Raw genomic sequence first — 18,436 nt, 5'->3', positions numbered from 1 at the left:
CTGACCACAGGAGTGGTAGTACAGGTGCCTCTGGCTCAGAGAGTTAAGGGGTACTATTCACCGCTGTTTCTAGTTCCGAAACCGAATGGGTCCTCGCGGTCCATTCTCTAAATTAAGTCATTGAACAAGTATGTATGGGTCTCCAAGTTTCGTATGGAAACTCTGCGCTCTATTGTTCTGGCCTTGGAGCCTGGGGACTATATGGTCTCCCTGGACATACAGGATGCCTACCTGCATATTCCTATTGCAGTGTCTCATCAGCAGTACCTGAGGCTTGCGATGGGCAACCTTCATTACCAATTTCGGGCGTTACCTTTTGGTTTGACAACGGCTCCGCGAGTTTTCACCAAAGTCATGGCAGTAGTGACGGCTGTACTCCGCCGTCAAGGGGTCAGGATCCTACCGTGCTTGGACGATTTGTTGATCCTGGCAAATTCCCCAGAACTTCTCCTGTGTCATCTAGATCTGACGGTCCAGTTCATGAAAGCCCACGGGTGGCAAATCAACTGGAAGAAATCCTCCCTGGTCCCTGCTTGGAGCATGGTCCACCTGGGAGCGTTATTGGACACTCACAACCAGCGGTTGTTCTTGTCTCAGGAAAAAGTCCTGAAGCTTCAGGACAGGATTCGATGCTTCCTATCTCGTCCGCAAGTGTCGATACATTCGGCAGTGCAAGTGCTATGTCTCATGGTGTCGGCTTTCGACATGGTGGAGTATGCTCAATTCCATTCTCGCCCTCTACAGAAGTTAATTCTGACCAAGTGGGATGGCCTGCCTCACCGGATGAGATCTCACATGATCTCCTTGTCTCCAGAGGTCCGCTTGTCACTGAGCTGGTGGCTTCAGGACCATCGATTGAGCAGGGGCCGTCCCTTCTGGATATCCAACTGGGTCCTGCTGACGACGGATGCCAGTCTGAGAGGTTGGGGCACGGTGTTGGAACAACACTCCCTTCAAGGTCGGTGGACCAAGGAGGAGTCTTTACTCCCGATAAACATTCTGGAACTGCGGGCAGTGTTCAATGCACTACACATGGCCCAGCATTTGATACAGAACAGACCTGTTCAAGTACAATTGGACAACGCCACCATGGTGGTGTACATCAATCATCAAGGCGGCACTCGAAGCCGCATGGCAATGAGGGAAGTATCACGGATTCTTCAGTGGCAGAACGCCATCTGCCGGCCATATCCGCAGTGTTCATTCCGGGGGTCTTGAACTGGGAAGCGGACTTTCTCAGTCATCAGGACGTACACGCCGGAGAGTGGAGCCTTTATCTAGAGGTGTTTCAACTTCTCGTGGACATGTAGGGCCTTCCAGATGTGGACCTGATGGCGTCTCGACACAATCACAAGGTTCTGGTCTTCGGAGCAAGGACAAAGGATCCTCAAACAGCGTTCGTGGATGCTCTGTCAATCCCGTGGAACTTTCGGCTGCCGTATGTGTTCCCTCCGGTGTCATTACTGCCCAGAGTAATGCGGAAGTTCAAGCAAGAAGGAGGAAACCTACTTCTAATCACTCCAGCGTGGCCCAGACGTCACTGGTTCTCCGATCTACAGGGCCTCTCGCTAGATCGTCCCCTTCTACTTCCACAACGACCAGACCTCCTCGTTCAGGGCCCTTGTGTTTACCAGGACTTGGCTCATCTGGCTTTGACGGCATGGCTCTTGAAGCTTCCATCCTGAGGTCCAAAGGTTTTTCTGAGGCGGTCGTTCAAACTATGTTGAAGGCCAGCCGGCTTCTGCTCGGATTTACCATAGGGTCTGGAATGCTTACTTTACTTGGTGTGCGTCTCACAATCATGACGTTTTCAAGTTTAGCACGGCCAAACTGTTGGCCTTCCTACAACAGGGCCTGGACTTAGGCCTTTCGTCTGGCCTCCGTCAAGGTTCACATTTCTGCCTTGTCGGTTTGGTTTCAGAGAAAGATTGCTGCCCTACTTGATGTTCATACATTCACTCAGGGCGTGTTGCGGATTCAGCCTCCTTATGTACCTCCTGTGGCCCCGTGGGATTTGTCGGTGGTTCTGGAGGCCTTGCAAGAGTTTCCATTTGAGCTTCTTGCCTCTGCTGACCTTAAGTGGCTTTCCCTTAAGGTGCTATTTTTGCTGGCTATTGCTTCAGCTAGAAGGGTCTCGGACTTGGGTGCCTTATCCTGTAAGTCTCCCCATTTGATTTTTCACCGTGACCTGGCAGTTCTTAGAACGTGACCGGGTTATTTACCCAAGGTGGTGTCTTCCTTCCACCTTAATCAGGAGATTGTGGTTCCGGCCTTTAATTCTCCTGATTTGTCTTCCAAAGAGCGGTCTTTGGATGTGTGTACGGGCTCTCCGTATCTATGTGAAGAGAACATCCTCCATTAGGAAATCTGATTCTCTTTTTGTACTGTTTGGTTTTCACAAACGTGGCTGGCCTGCTTCCAAGCAGACCCTGGCCAGATGGATTAGAATGGTGATTGCACATGCTTATGTACAGGCTGGTCGTCCAGCTCATGCTACCATCAAAGCCCATTCTACTCAGTCGGTTGGACCTTCTTGGGTGGCCCACCGTGGTGCGACCCTTGAACAATTGTGCAAGGCGGCTACGTGGTCCTCAGTGAACACGTTCATAAGGTTAGAACGTCGATACTTCCGCTTCCCAGGATGCTTCCTTTGGACGCCGGGTTCTTGTGCCCGCTACAGTGCGCCCCCTCCAATAAGGAACTGCTTTAGGACATCCCCGATGTTATTCCTTGTGGAGCCCAGTGTACCCTGCAGCAGAAAACGAGATTTATGGTAAGAATTTACCGTTGTTAAATCTCTTTCTGCAAGGTACACTGGGCTCCACAAGGTGCCCACCCTGACGCACTCAGCTTCTTTGGGTTGGTGTGGCATTAGCCGCTGACACCCTCTCCTGTGGTGAGTGTGTGGTGTAATTGGCTACGAGCGATTGTCGTTTCTAGTACCTGCTACTGCATTGGGCTGGTTAACGAAACTGAGCTCCTGTGCACGGAGGCGTGGTTATAGGGGAGGCGGCGCTGTGCATCTTGGGAAGAAGGTCAAAGCTTTGAGCCTGTTGGTGCCTTGGATCAAGAACCTACTCTACACCCCGATGTTATTCCTTGTGGACCCAGTGTACCTCGCAGAAAGAGATTTAACAATGGTAAGTTCTTACCATAGATCTCGTTATTTTACTGCAACAGCGCAGAAGGATAGTATTGTCTATTTTTTTATATATATATATAAGAGGGTTATTCAAGCGGCACTCACCAGACTCCAATCAATAGATTTAAATAAGTGTCATATTTATTGACAACTGACCGACATGTTTCGGAGGACAACCTCCATCCTCAGGGCCAAACAAACAGTGATGTGAAATAAACATACATATATACCCAACTGGATCAAGTCATAAAAAGCCCTAATTCTACTCACCTGCTCCATGGCGCGCACGCGAGCCCACTCTCCCGGTCCGCATCAGCGTCTCTCGGTGATGACGTCACAGTGCGTCGCGTCACAGGCGAGAACCATAGCAACCAGGACTCATAACAAATATGTCCGTGAGGTTGGCTGTTGAAGAAAATAGTACCACCAACATTTAAAATACATAAACATATGCGAACTAACTTAATGCAACAGTATATAAACATAAAACATGCTGAGTATAATTTCTACAGGACACAGTGACACAGGCATCAACTATGTGTGAGAGGTGCGGGCCTGCGGTGCGTGTGGTGGTGCCTGCTGCCGTGCAGGTGTAGACTCAGTACTCACCAGGCGCCGCTCTCTCTCACCTTCAGGTACCGGAACCTTCAACGGACCTGGAAATCTTCAGTCGGATCCGGACACGGCGATTCCCTCTCGGAGCTGACCGACGACCTAGCTGAGGAGAGAAGGGTTTACATCAAAGGGGGTATCGACCCTGCTTCCGGTGGAACAGGGGATACCCCAGGGGTGGCCGCGACCTTCACCGGTTGGGCGAATGGTCATCACCGGCACAAAGCCTCAGCCACCCAGATTTCACACACTCGCGCTTTCGCACGTAGTGTGATGAAAAGGGATTCTCACGTCCGTGAGCAATCCTAACTCCGGCGCTCGGGGACAAACAAGGGACAGACGTACACGGATGCTACTCACCGTCACGAGTCTTGCACTCCGATCTTCTCCACTTACAGGTCCCTGTAAGGAGGCAAAGAGAAACAGCCGTGCAGGGCCTAACTCTGACCTAGTGTCACACCCTATACTAACTACAACAACAGAGCCCTCAAACTAGCTCTGTGGGTGTGGTGCAACATAACTAGCACAAACCTCATAACAGCAATTTGCCCTGCACGGTAACAACATATATCACACTATCGGAGTTACAACATAAAACGGTGCTGTCCCTTTGTCTACCCGACTCAGAACACCCAGTAGTGGGGACCGCACAGCTCACCCACCTACCGTACTCTCAGGGTGGCCTGAGCCTAACGCCCAGTGCCACCTTTACTCACCTCGGGGAAAACACTGCTTCGATGGGCCTAGCGCCCCCTAACTGCACACAGGCCGGAGGCCTGACTTTGCCCACGGGCCTAGCGCCCGCCTACCTTGCTGCCCGTTGGGTGACCTGGGCCTTGTGCCCAAGGTCACCTTATCGTACCTACTGGCCAAAATACGCTAGGGCCTAATGCCCTCTATCGTCCCACAGGCCTAGTGCCTGATATGTGCCCCGGGCCTAGTGCCCGCCTAACTGCCCACAGGCCTGTGGCCTGACTATCCTTATGGGCCTAGTGCCCAACCTGTGCCCCCAGGCCTAGTGCCTGCGTATCTTGGACACGGGCCTGGAGGGCCCGACTACATGCCCCACGGGCCAGGAGGCCCGACTCAATGCCCACGGGCCGGGAGGGCCCGACTCAATGCCCACAGGCCAGGAGGGCCTGACTGTGCCCACGGGCCTATTGCCCGAACACCCGGTGGTCTAGCGGATTAGAGGGGGGGGGGGCACCTTAGAAGGGCCTACCTGCGGTGGAGAAGGCTGCAGTGGGGAACTGCACAGCTCAATTGCTTCCCACCACTGCAGCGCTTCTCGGCCTGGAGGAACTCTTCTGCCGCTGGCCCGTCCTGGCCAGCGGCGCCGCCGTCTCCTCGCCGCGTCCAGCCGCCGCTGGACATCTTCCCGGAGCCCGACGTCTTCCGGCCTCTTCAGCGGCCTCCGGAGCTCTTCTTTCCACGGCCGTCGTCTTCTCCTCTGCGCCGGATGCTCTTCTGCGCTCCGGCGCGCCGACGACCTCCTCCGCTGCTCCCGCACGTGTCTTCTGCCGCTCTTCGGCGCGGCCTCTCCTTCAGGCTCCCGCCCGGCGTCTGACGTAAGACGCCGGGGGCGGGGCCTATGACGCGGCGAGCGCCGATTGGCTCGCCGCGCCTGTTCCTGATTGGCCGGCGCCCCGCGAGCCGTGATTGGCTCGCGGACGGCGCCGGATTCAAAAGGCCGCGGGCGGCGCTTCTCATTGGCGGCCCCAGCGGCGCCAAGTTTAAAGCGCCGCCGCGCTGCTCTCCGCCGCCGACAGCCTGGTGCAGGGAAACATCCGATCCCTGCACCAGGCACCCGCCGCCGCACACTCCGCGCTGGGGACAGACAAGCTGCCCCAGCGCTGCCCCCAGCTAGGGACAGCCACATGGATGTGCCCACAGGGCACATCCTTACATTGTCTGGCCATATAGCCAGTTATATGATCTATTAATCCTAACTCTACCCAATAAACATATACTGGTGCACATATAAGGTATCAATGTATTCTAACAGTATGTCTCATAATGCCTAAACCAGGAAGTTAGCTATAAAAAATACTGTTGCATTAAGTGAGTTTGCATATGTTTATGTATTTTAAATGTTGGTGGTACTATTTTCTTCAACAGCCAACCTCACGGACATATTTGTTGTGAGTCCTGGTTGCTATTGTTCTCGCCTGCAACGCGGCGCACCATGATGTCATCACCGAGAGACGCTGATGCGGACCGGGAGAGCGGGAGAGCGTGCGCTCCGTGGAGCAGGTGAGTAGGATTAGGGATTTTTATGACTTGATCCAGTTGGGTATATATGTATGTTTATTTCACATCACTGTTTGTTTGGCCCTGAGGACGGAGGTTATCCTCCGAAACATGTCGGTCAGTTGTTAATAAATATCACACTTATTTAAATCTATTGATTGGAGTCTGGTGAGTGCCGCCTGAATAACCCTCTTCTCTGCATGGTGGGCAGCAAATCCCACGAGGAGGGCACCACAGCATATACTCACTACAGGCTACGAGTGCCGGGCAGCTTTTGGATGTATAATATTGGACTCTGTACTAATAGTCGGTGACTTCCAGTACATTTTCCAGCCAAGGCACCGCCGTATTCATTACGATACCTACAGGGACCCAGATCATAACACAAGCATAAGTCACGGGCTGTTCGTGCTTTTTTAAGACGCAGGTTTCACAGTGTACACAGGGCAACTTTGTAATTGCCTTTTCAGTAGTCCTTACCAATAGTATGGCAGGCATCAATACGGAGTTGGAGGCGGTCCTTGAAGTGATACACAAGGATGCGAGTGACCGCTTCAGCTTTTCGGATGCTGAAACAAATTTCGTTTTAGTGGGGAGACGACTGGAGGACGAACCAGTCACAAGCTCGAACGAGGAATTATACAGGAATTGGCTCCGCTTGAAACAAAGGGAGTGTGACTTCACTTATCATGGAATCACGCTATCGGATTACTATCGCAGTAACCTGATTCCAAGAGGTTTTAGGATACTCAACTCACCGCTTCAATGCGCAATTCTGCAGGTAGTGGGTTGCTATCCTCAATAAATGCTCGATGGACCTAATATTATTGGTGGTGGAAGAATCCACCAGGGAGCTTAACCTTGTCACAGAACAGCTGCAGTCCTTTGAACAACTACATAAGCCGACATTATCCCTGGACACACAAAATGACTGGGTTAACATGTTGAGTAGCCAGCTGGAACAATATCGACAGAACCTTATTCGTTTTAAAAAGGACAAACTAGTTAAAGTCCAGAAGGATTATGCGCAGCGACAGGTATATCCTTGGCTGGGCAGTACCACTTCTAACCAGGAGCAGCACCACCGTAGGCGCAGAAATCAAGCGAGACATTATAGAGAGCCATTACAGGGCACGAGTACTTCAGCCAGTGACTTGGAGGCTGCATCCTCATCTAACACGTCACAGGAAGTGCATATCCCTTTAGAACAGAAGCCACGAGTGGTACAAACTCGGTCCAATCTGACCCCTACAACCGGGCGTGGAAGAGGACGCGGCGCTTGCAACAAAACCAAAGGATCTTACGGTCCAAATCCGCCGCGAGCTTGATGGAACTCATATTCAACTTGTCCTCCACTCCTCTCTCTGACCAGGAATACAAACTGCTGGCTAAGGGATTGTCATTTATTCTGACAATGCTAAATTCCTTTGTCGTATAACAACCCTTTATGAAGTCTAAGAACACTGTACGCTGTTTACTTAAGAAGTACCGTAATGGTACGCTATTTGCGTAACGATCGCTCAGCAGTAAGCGAGACGCTCAAGCGTCACGTTCGCTCACGGCCCAGTGATCACAGGACACGTTATTGGCTATGACTAGAGTAATGATTCGCTATGGCGTAGCTTACGCTCGAGACCACGAGGAGGTCACCAGCGGTGCAGACGCTCACAACGCTATACCTTAATGTTTAAACCTTATACCAAAGAAATACACAGAATACCTTAATGTGAGTACAGGGTGTAAGTGCAACCTTGTGTAACCTGACTAACTACAAAGCTGCTTGAGCGTCACCGACGCTCAAGTGAACACTTAACGCTATAGAAAATACACAGATGCTGGTTTAGGTTCCAAAGCCTATTAACTGTATTATATCTAATATACTTGTAAAAGGCGATAACAGTACAAATGATACACTACAATATAACAGAGACTTCCTAACCACAGAACTAAACAATAAATACAAAAAGACAATACTACACTGACCTAAATGCAATACAATACAATACTATCTAATACAATCCAATACTAGCCTAGTCTAGGGGAGATATGAGAGAACAGAACAGAGAGAGAGAGAGAGAGATGAGATGAGAGAAATTGGCTCACAGAAAGACAATGATTACGGAGAGAAACTTACGCACAAAGGGTATGATCGCCTGCGCCTCGATATCCAGCTCCCGGCTATCAGCAGATAACCGTTGATGAGAGAGTGAGAGCTGGATGTGGTCGGCCTGCCTATTTATGCCCCACACACAATGCAATCTCCTGGTCCTACAATCCCATTGTCCATTGGCCGAAGGAATTCGGCCCTGTATCATAACAAAAGGTCATAGGGTGATTCATACAGGTGGGCTGTGACGATTTCCAACAGCTCAGGTGGGTGGGAAACTGGGTTTCCCGCCGCATACCTGAGTATGTGTAAATAATAGAAATGGACATAAACTTCTTATGTCCATAACTATTCGCACGAGCGATTAATACGCTCCAAACCAACACCGGAATATTGCTAATTAAATACTCTTCCGATGGGTACCAAACACTGCTGTATGATTCCTGTTAGACCCTTCGTACGATATAAAGAGGGATTCCTCAGCTCTGGGACATTGTATTTTAACCAAACTTTCAGAATCTATCAAAGGGACCATGATCTATAAACTACATTAATTGTGAACATTTGTAACGAATGAGTCGCACGCTACGACTACATAAACTCTACCGTAAATGCGCATACCGCGCCTGCGAGTGCACGCTATTGCGGGTATGCGCCTCCACGGGAGAGCGTACGCACGCGCAGCACGGACCAGTGTGCGGTGCAAATATGGCAACGTGCATTGAGACATTTTTCTGACTTTGACAGTCCACCCTTTGGCAGTCAATAATAACTGCCACAAAACATTTAAGGAGAAAAATGTAAGTCAGGGGTTAATTGATTTCCATGGTTGGGTAAGGGAGGAGAGAGGAGAAGGTGTGAAGAGGGTATGACCTAGTGAGATAGCAGAAGCATGTGTGTATGAATCCATGTTTGGGGGGTCATGTATCATCGTGCCGTACGTGTTGTAAATCAAGCTTCGAGGTATTGCGAAGTATACATTTGAATTCCTTCTTATCCTGTGGTACAGGTCTGTGGATGGGCTGTCAAACTTTACCGAGCTCTTTTCGGATTTTGAACAAAATGGGGAGCACATTTTAGTTGATGATACATGAGTGGGGGAGGTATGTGGTTGCTGATATCTGTGCCTGTATTCCCTATCGTCTATGTGTGTCATTACCTGAGGGTTGTAGAGATGAAGATAAAGAACACTTACGAAAAATGCAATGATATTCTATGTCAGGGAAATGTACATCTGTTGTTGAAGTTGTGTTCGGTATCTGTTGAGAGTCGTCTTCTTTGCGCTGTTTTGCTCCTTAGGCATGAGCAACAAGCTTTGTCAGTGCCATCAGATTTACAAAAATGTTGGGCTAGCGTGAGTTTAAAAATACTAGGGAAACTGGGGATCCATGGCAAAGTTCATCAAGTGTCCATATTTAAAGTTGTCAAATCTTCTTCTTTGGTCAATCCGTTGTCTGTATACATCTCGTCTCGTCAGCTTCCTCGTCCAAGGGGGTCTTTGTATCTGGGAGAAAAGCAGAAAAACAGGTGAAAGAAACGGACCGTATAATCGCATTTTCATCACATTCTGGTTTCTATCATTGGGTCATAAATCAAATCCAGGTTAATTACAGTTTCCTCACTCCTCAAGCTCATCACTTTTGTACTTTGTTTGCACCTCATTAAAGCCTGCCCGCATCTAAATATCAATCCAATCGATATAACGACACCCAAGATACATAGTAGAAACTTTCCAACATCCATTATGACTCCTTGAGCCCAGTCTCCTAAACCGGAGAACCAATTTCGCGGGTTCAACCATGACACCCAACCAGTCAGCTCATTACCTACAGCAGCAAGGGTGAGATTGTGTTTTCGACGAAATTCCCACTTCAATTGGAGAATATCGTCCATCTTTTGGTCTATGACCTCTACCGGATCCTCGGTGCTATTTGTGATATACGTGCAACACTTTATGCCGTACTGTGTTGCCAATGTAACACAATATCCGCCTGTTACTGCTGTAAGATAATTAAGAACCATCCTATGCTGAACTAGTTCTGTTTTGTAAGCTTGAAGTTCTCTTCCAGTGTATCTAAACGTGTCATCATACATTTCAGTGATATTATCTAACAAATTGGCGAGTGCGGAAATGTATCTATAATTCATCACTCCTCGAGCGGTACGAGTGAAATCTAACGCTACCAGAACCTGAATCCCGGTGGATTCATGGATAAGATCAGAGGCCGGATGCTCTAACCTTTCTGACAGTTGTCTTTTAACTAGGTGCTCGTAGTGAGTGTGAGTATAAGGAGCTTGGGCACCACGGTGTATGTCCTTCATTTTGTCATGTGTAACAGTCATCACTTCAGGCAATACTTTTCCAATATAACACAATCCTTCAGAGTTTGGGGCAAGCCACTTGTACGCCTTTCTCCCGCATATGAAATATGCATCATCGGGGAGAACATATGGGACGGAGAAGGACATGACCATGTTACAAACCTTCCAGGTGAAATCTCCTGACCCTAATTCTTCCATCTGCCTAATGCACGTATCGGTTTGTACGATATGTGCACAGTATCCTGGTGATACCTCTCCAACTCTAGTAATCCTATTTCCTAAGGTATATCGATACCGGAAAGATTTTCCTCTACTGGCTATGTGGCGTACGAGCTCTGTATCTGTAGGCATTCTATCTGCTCTGTGTGAAAAGGTCATGGTAAGGTTGCTCCATGACACTTCCCAATTTCCCGGTTTTCTGGGATTGGAGATGTTAAAACATAAGAGGGACCTATCCACATGGTATTGGTGGAGCTTCAAACTAGGAGGGCTGGAGATGTTAAACCTCCGGTCCACCGGTCTCCCATCACTTAGCTCAAGTACCTCCCCTAACGTTAAAGGAAATGGTACTAGCCCTGATTTGCTGTGACCCTGAGGTACTTGAGAGCATACCCAACAATCTGTTTGGTTTAACACGTTACCCACTAAGGAGTGATAGTCACTCAATGGATGCCGGTCTATATGGATATTAAAACTAGATTGGCATTTCTTTATGCATCCATCTTCAACCAGATTATCACAGAGCCTACAGATACAATTTTCTTCAGCTAACAATCCATCACAATTTCTTCTATCGGATCGTTTTCTGATACTCGCCTTTGCTTGTTGGTTTGGTTGATCTTGGAAAACTACGCCTCCATCATCATAATCGGAACCCATTCCAGAACCTCTCTCGACCTCTATGGTACTCTCGCCGGAACAGACTGCTCTGGTCAACATCATGGTTAACATCAAAATCCGGATCACAGTCTCTTGGGGCAAGTCCATCTTTGAGGAGGAAATAGAGAAGAATGAGAAGGGGGAAAAAGAAATTTTAAGGGAGAGGGGCTGGGAAGTGGAGAAAAACAATAAAAGGGAGAAGGGAGTCGACAACTGCTTTCGGTCTTCAAGGCTCAGGTGCCGCCTCAGTCCTCCTGGAACAGACACTCTAGTGATACAACCTCTACCGTCTGTTCCTTATCACGGGACTTCTCTGGATCAGCAACCTTTTTGCAGTGGGATGAATGGACCCAAGTCTCTCTCTCAGCAACCTTCAATGCTGTGGTGCTAGTCAATAAGACCTGGTATGGTCCTTCCCATCTATCAATAAGACAACCTGAGCGTAGAAAATTTCGTATCATTACATAATCCCCAGGTTCAATGTCATGACAATTACTATCTGGTAAATCAGGAATCACCAACTTCAGATTATCATTTTGATTCCTCAACTGTTTACTCATGTTAATCAAGTATTTTACAGTTACTTCATTGTTACATTTCAAATCATCCTGAGGGTTAATCATGACATGCGGTTGTCGACCAAACAGAATTTCAAAAGGGGACAGGTTAAGAGGGGACCTGGGAGTGGTTCTGATGCTATACAAAACAATGGGTAAAGCTTCTGGCCACGTCAATCCTGTCTCTGCCATTACTTTACTCAATTTATTTTTAATAGTGCTGTTCACTCTTTCGACCTTCGCACTCGCCTGTGGACGGTACGGAGTGTGCAGCTTGCTATCAATTCCCATCAATTTACACATTCCTTGAAAGACATCACCGGTAAAATGGGTACCCCTATCACTTTCAATGATTCTAGGGATACCATATCTACATACAAATTCCTGCACAATTTTCTTAGCTGTAAACATAGCGGTATTTGTAGCTGCTGGAAAAGCTTCGACCCAATTCGAGAAAACATCTATACAGACAAGTACATATTTCAAATTTCTACATGGGGGTAATTGAATGAAGTCAATTTGTATTACCTGGAAAGGGCCGCCGGGAGGTGGGATATGGGATGGTTCTGTAGGTATTGCTTTTCCAATATTCTTTCTCAGACAGGTAAGGCATGACATTGCTCTTTTACCCGCATGAGAGGAGAATCCTGGGGCGCACCAGTATGCTCTTACCAATTTGCACATCCCCTCCTTGCCTAAATGAGTCAGCCCGTGAGCTGCTTCAGCCAGACATGGAAGGTATGCCCTGGGGGCCACTGGTTTACCATGTCCATCCGTCCAGAGCCCTGAGGACTCCTGGCCATATCCCTTTGCCTTCCAGACTGCTCTTTCCTGTGTGGAACACAAATTCTGCATCTCACACAACTTCTGTGTGTTGATGGTATTAAATACCATCAACTGTGTGGTGTCTGTCTGTGTGGGGGTAGCAGCTGCAAGCTTTGCGGCTTCGTCTGCTCGGCTGTTACCAAGGGATACTGGGTCTTGGCTATATGTATGTGCTTTACATTTGATAACAGCCACTCTGTCGGGTTCCTGTATCGCTGTTAGAAGCCTTTTTATGTGAGCTGCATGCGCTATCGGTGTACCAGCTGCCGTCATGAAATTTCTGAGACGCCATAGCGCTCCGAAATCATGTACTACCCCGAACGCGTATCTAGAATCGGTGTAGATATTGGCTGACTTACCCTTAGCCAATTCACATGCTCTGGTTAGGGCGACCAGTTCAGCAACCTGGGCTGAGTGAGGTGGGCCTAGCGGTTCCGCTTCTATGGTGTCTTGGTCATCTACGACTGCGTATCCAGTACACAAGTCTCCCGAGTCTGACTGTCTGTGACAACTACCGTCCGTGTAGAACGTGAGTTCTGCATCTTCCAGTGGATTGTCACTGATGTCAGGCCTTGCGGTAAAATTTTGGGTCAAATATTCCATACAATCATGTGTATCTTCCTTTGCATTAAATCCTCCTTCCCCATCACTCTCACCTCCCACCCTTTGTGCCTGACCAGGCACACCTGGGAGGAATGTTGCAGGGTTTAATGCGCTGCATCTCCTTATGGTGATGTTTACTGGGGCCATTAATGCCAATTCCCATCTCGTAAACCTTGCTGATGAGACGTGTCTGGTTTGGGCAGAATTCAATAAGGCAGATACCGCATGCGGTGTATGGATTGTGAGGTTGTGGCCTAGCACAACATCTTCGCTTTTTGTCACTAGCAATGCTATCGCCGCAACGCTACGCAAGCATGTGGGGAGGGATCGCGCTACCGTGTCTAGCTGAGCGCTGTAGTATGCAATTGGCCTGCTGGCATCACCGTGTTTTTGTGTTAGTACACCTGCTGCGCACCCAGCACTTTCTGTTCCGTATAGTTCAAAGGGTTTCCCATAGTCTGGCATACCTAGTGCTGGTGCCTGCGTTAGGCATTGCTTGAGTCTCTCAAATGCTGTTTCGGATTCGTCTGTATGCGAAATCCGATCAGGTTTGTTTGAGGAGACCATTTCCTGCAAAGGTAGCGCCAATATGGAAAACCCTGGGATCCAATTACGGCAATACCCACACATTCCTAAAAACGTCCTGATCTGTTGCTGGGTTTGTGGCAGTGTCATGTCTCTAATGGCTTGGATTCTATCAGCGGTCAGGTGTCTCAGTCCTTGTGTTAGACAGTGTCCCAAATATTTTACCTTAGCTTGGCATAATTGCAACTTGTCTTTGGAAACCTTGTGACCTGTGTCTGAAAGATGAAACAGGAGCTGTTTCGTATCCTTCAGAGATGCTTCCAGTGAATCTGAACACAGTAATAAATCGTCCACATACTGTATCAACACTGATCCACTCTCCGGTTGGAAAGACTGTAAACAATCATGCAAAGCCTGAGAAAATATACTTGGACTGTCTATGAAACCTTGGGGTAACCGAGTCCACGTGTATTGGACTCCTCTGTATGTGAATGCAAACAAATATTGGCTGTCAGGGTGCAGAGGTACCGAAAAGAAAGCGGAGCAGAGGTCAATAACAGTGAAAAATTTGGCAGTGGGAGGAATTTGCATTAGGATGACAGCTGGATTAGGCACTACGGGGAACTGACTCTCAACTATTTTGTTAATCCCCCTTAGATCCTGCACTAGCCTGTAACCCCTCCCCCCACTCTTTTTAACAGGGAAGATGGGACTATTTGCGGTGATGGACGTTCTTACTAGAATGCCCTGTTGTAGCAAGCGCTCTATTACGGGAAAAACTCCTAGCTCCACCTCTGGCTTCAGAGGATACTGTGGGATTTTTGGAGCTATCCTACCATCTTTTACTTGCACAACTACTGGAGCTACGTTTGCCATTAATCCAGTGTCCTGTCCATCTTTCGTCCAAAGTGACTCTGGTATCTGAGATGTCATTTCTTCTACTTGAGATGGATTCCTATTTGTCATAATGGAATGTGACATTAATTTTGATGGGGAGTCTAACATGTCTCGTACTTCCTGAGCGTGATTCTCAGGGATGTCCAAGAATACACCTTCAGGAGTACAATAAATGACGCAACCCATTTTACATAGTAAGTCTCTTCCCAGGAGATTAGTTGGTGCCGATGCAGCCAGCAAAAAGGAATGCTTGGTATGCAAAGGCCCTATTGTAATCTCGGCTGGTTTGCTAACAGGGTAGTGCTGGACTACTCCTGTTACTCCCATGGCTGGAATTGTCCTACCAGTGGTTCTCATGCCCACTGTCGAATTTATCACTGACTTGGCCGCCCCTGTGTCTACAAGAAAGTTTAAAGTTTTACCAGCCACATTGATTGCAATCTCTGGTTCGCTTCCAAGACTGGCAATCAACTTAACTGGGTGCAGATTACAGGTATGGCCACACCCCTATTGGGTATGCTGACCTCCCTGAATCCCGCTGGCAGCAACTACTTGTGAGGGAGTTAGCTGGGAACTACCAGAGGCATGCCAATCTCTGTTCGGGGGATATCTTTTTGTTTCCCCTGTATGTGGCTCAAAACTCCGCCTCTGTGGACCCTGCTCCCAATGTCGTGTGTTGTGTTGTTGTCTAGGGGGTTGAAAAGATCTTTGTACATTCTTTGTTCTACATTCTCGTGCAAAGTGCCCCGGTCTGTTACAAGAAAAACATGTTATTACACTTGCCTTACCCACAGGATTCGGTGGTACATACGCAGGCTGCCTTGTGGTCAGCGCCTGTATACTTACGGACATCAACTTATCACTTTGCGACTCCCTGTGCCTAGTGATGTTTCTGTCGTGATCAATAGCAGCCTCTCTCAATGTGGACACTGACAGACCTCGCCAACATGGTTGTGTGGTCTGTACCCTAGCTTTTAATGTTTCTTTCAAACCATCCATCAGTACAGATACTGCTACTTCTCGATGGTTTGGATTGGTCTTAATGTCTTCTATACCAGTGTACTTTGCCATTTCTAATAGTGCCCGGTGAAAATACTCTGTTGCCGTTTCGGACTCCTTTTGCTTAATGGAAAATATCTTGTTCCATTTAACAACGGCTGGGAAATACTCCTTTAGCTGTAAATTTATCCTTTTTACATTATCCTTGTTGTACACGTCTGTAAGCGGTACATCTTTATCCAATGCACAGTCAGCTAAAAATTGAGTTGCGTCAACATTGGAAGGTAAACAAGCTCTTAGCAGTATCTGCCAATCCTTGTTGTTGGGTTCTACAGTGTTACCTAAATCCCTGATGTATTTTTGGCTAGCAACTAAATCCTTCCTGGGGTCAGGAAATTCGGACACTATTGTTCTTAATTCCATTCTGGAAAATGGAGTGTACATGGCAATGTTCCTTATGGGAGTGGCTCCAGACACATCTGTTTTTCCATTGGGAACTGCTATTACCCTTACAGGAGCAATTCTAACAGTCTCTTCCTGTGTAGATTCTACAGCTTGTTGTGGTACAATTGTTTCAGTGTAGTGCATGGTGCCGTACTTACCCGTTGACACGACCTCACCTATCCCTCCGCTAGGGGCTTTCACTAATCTCGTGGGTGTCGCTGTGCCTACTGTGGTCTCTGCTATGGTGGCTGCAAGAGAGAGAGCTGAAATTGTTGCTGAATCGTCTTCTTGATCACACTCCTGAGGAAGGTTCAAAACAGGGTACATCTTGCACGGGTTAATACTTGCATGAGTTATTTGGTTAACATCATTAACATTTACAATGTTACTAAGAGTTTGTGTTTTACAACCCAGTGTGTTTCTCTCCGCAATCAACTTCTCTCCTGCAATGTATGGTGGAGGAGGAGCTGTGGCAATCAACTTTCTGACTGCCCCAGATCCTGCCGCCAGAGCCAAACCTCTCTGTATCTCACCTTCCTGGTGCCATAACTGTAAATAATCATGATGTTGAATTCGTCTCTTTGCTGATTTTACGAGACATATCCTCCTCCTTAAATTTTGTAACACTTCTGGACTAAAGCTACCTATTCTTGGGAATTTGTCCCTGTCTTGTACAGTCATTCTCTCCCATTCATCACATAAAACCTCTGTGTGACTACCGTATTTTTCACACATTACATATCGTGCCGACCCAACTGGTCGGTTCTCTGAATCAACCCGAACCGAGGTTGATCGCCCCCTACCTGAACAAATGGCCCCCATAATCTGCAGGCGTTGCTTATTCCTCCTTGGATCTTTATCTCAAGGTTTTCAGCGAACCCTTACAAACAAACCAAGATGTCCTTGGGCAGGCCGGCGGTGGTGGTTTATCAAGTACCCCACTTACTTCTCGCCCACGTTGGCCAGTACTGCAATCACTGTAACCAGAGCTGCTGTACCCAACCTAGGGCCCCTGTGAACCTTTATTTACTGGGGCGCGTTCCCCAGCAAGTATCGGTTGTTGAATAGTTCCTGAGTGACCAGCGAACTTCCCTTCCAAAAATAAAAAATTACACAAATCACGTCAGAATGTACAAATAGCGTTTGTGACCACTTTACTCTAATGGTATTAGGTCAGATTACTAACTACTGCACACAATTACGTGCGGTCCAATCGTTCAGTACACGAGCACTACTTGTCATGTACTGAAAGATCAATGGAATCGATGTTTCCGGCCGCGATTCCTTCAGCAAGAGCTTGTATGGCCTATATGGGTTCTGCACCAACACCCCAGGCGTTGTGCCACTGGACTTTTATAGCGGACCTCTTTGTCTATTTTACCTGTTACCTTATGACCTCCTGGTCTGTTACCTTATGACCTCCTGGTCTTGTTACCTTATGGTCCGCTATACTCTAATGCTCAAATATTATTTAACCAGGGATGCCTCCCTAGCCACCGTATATGTCACTTACACGTGTGTCCCTTGACGAGTACCCGGCTTTCCTTTTGGTTCCACCTTAAAGTTATATAAACTTTTGTATACAAAACACACTCACTCAACACATGTACACTTTTGTTTCTATATCTATTTCTGCGCAGAAATTGTCTTTAGGCCAAAAGTGTTACCAATTAGGAGCAGGATCTGTTAAACTAAATTTCAGATTTTTCCAAAAATAGATTTGCGTTATTTATCGCGTCGCGTTATCTACCGCTGTGCGTTAATTATCGCCTTTGCGTTACTTCACTTTATCACAGCTTGAGCTACGTGGGCGTAACCGGACGCTACGTTGCGTAATGAACGCTGCGTGCGTCTGCCTTTGGATTGCGTACGCTAGTCTTTGTTAGCGACACGTGTACGCAATATAAAGATCCACCGTAACACAATTTCTATTTTTATCAATGTAAATGATCCCTGATCATCTACCGCAATTCACACTGACTGCCTTGTATCTCAGACACACCGTGTGTTTGTTCTATACTTTAACTATCACCTCTACTATGAAATAACAGCAAATCTCTTTTTAGCACTTTCTATCAACTATAAAATTTGGCAAACAGGAATAGTGATATACGAAAATGAAACAGAAAATGCAGATATATGTATGCGTGCGTGTATACGCAAGACAGAAGAGAAATAAACAGTTTTAAAAGACACAAGCGTTTTGTTCTTACTTCCGGTTCCCGGATTCCTTCAGCACTCTTTATCTAAGCGAAGCAGACGCTTATCCCGCCA

Source organism: Pseudophryne corroboree, chromosome 6 (genome assembly GCF_028390025.1).
Source record: "Pseudophryne corroboree isolate aPseCor3 chromosome 6, aPseCor3.hap2, whole genome shotgun sequence".
In the NCBI taxonomy this organism is placed as follows: Eukaryota; Metazoa; Chordata; class Amphibia; order Anura; family Myobatrachidae; genus Pseudophryne; species Pseudophryne corroboree.
This window is presented reverse-complemented; position numbering follows the sequence as displayed.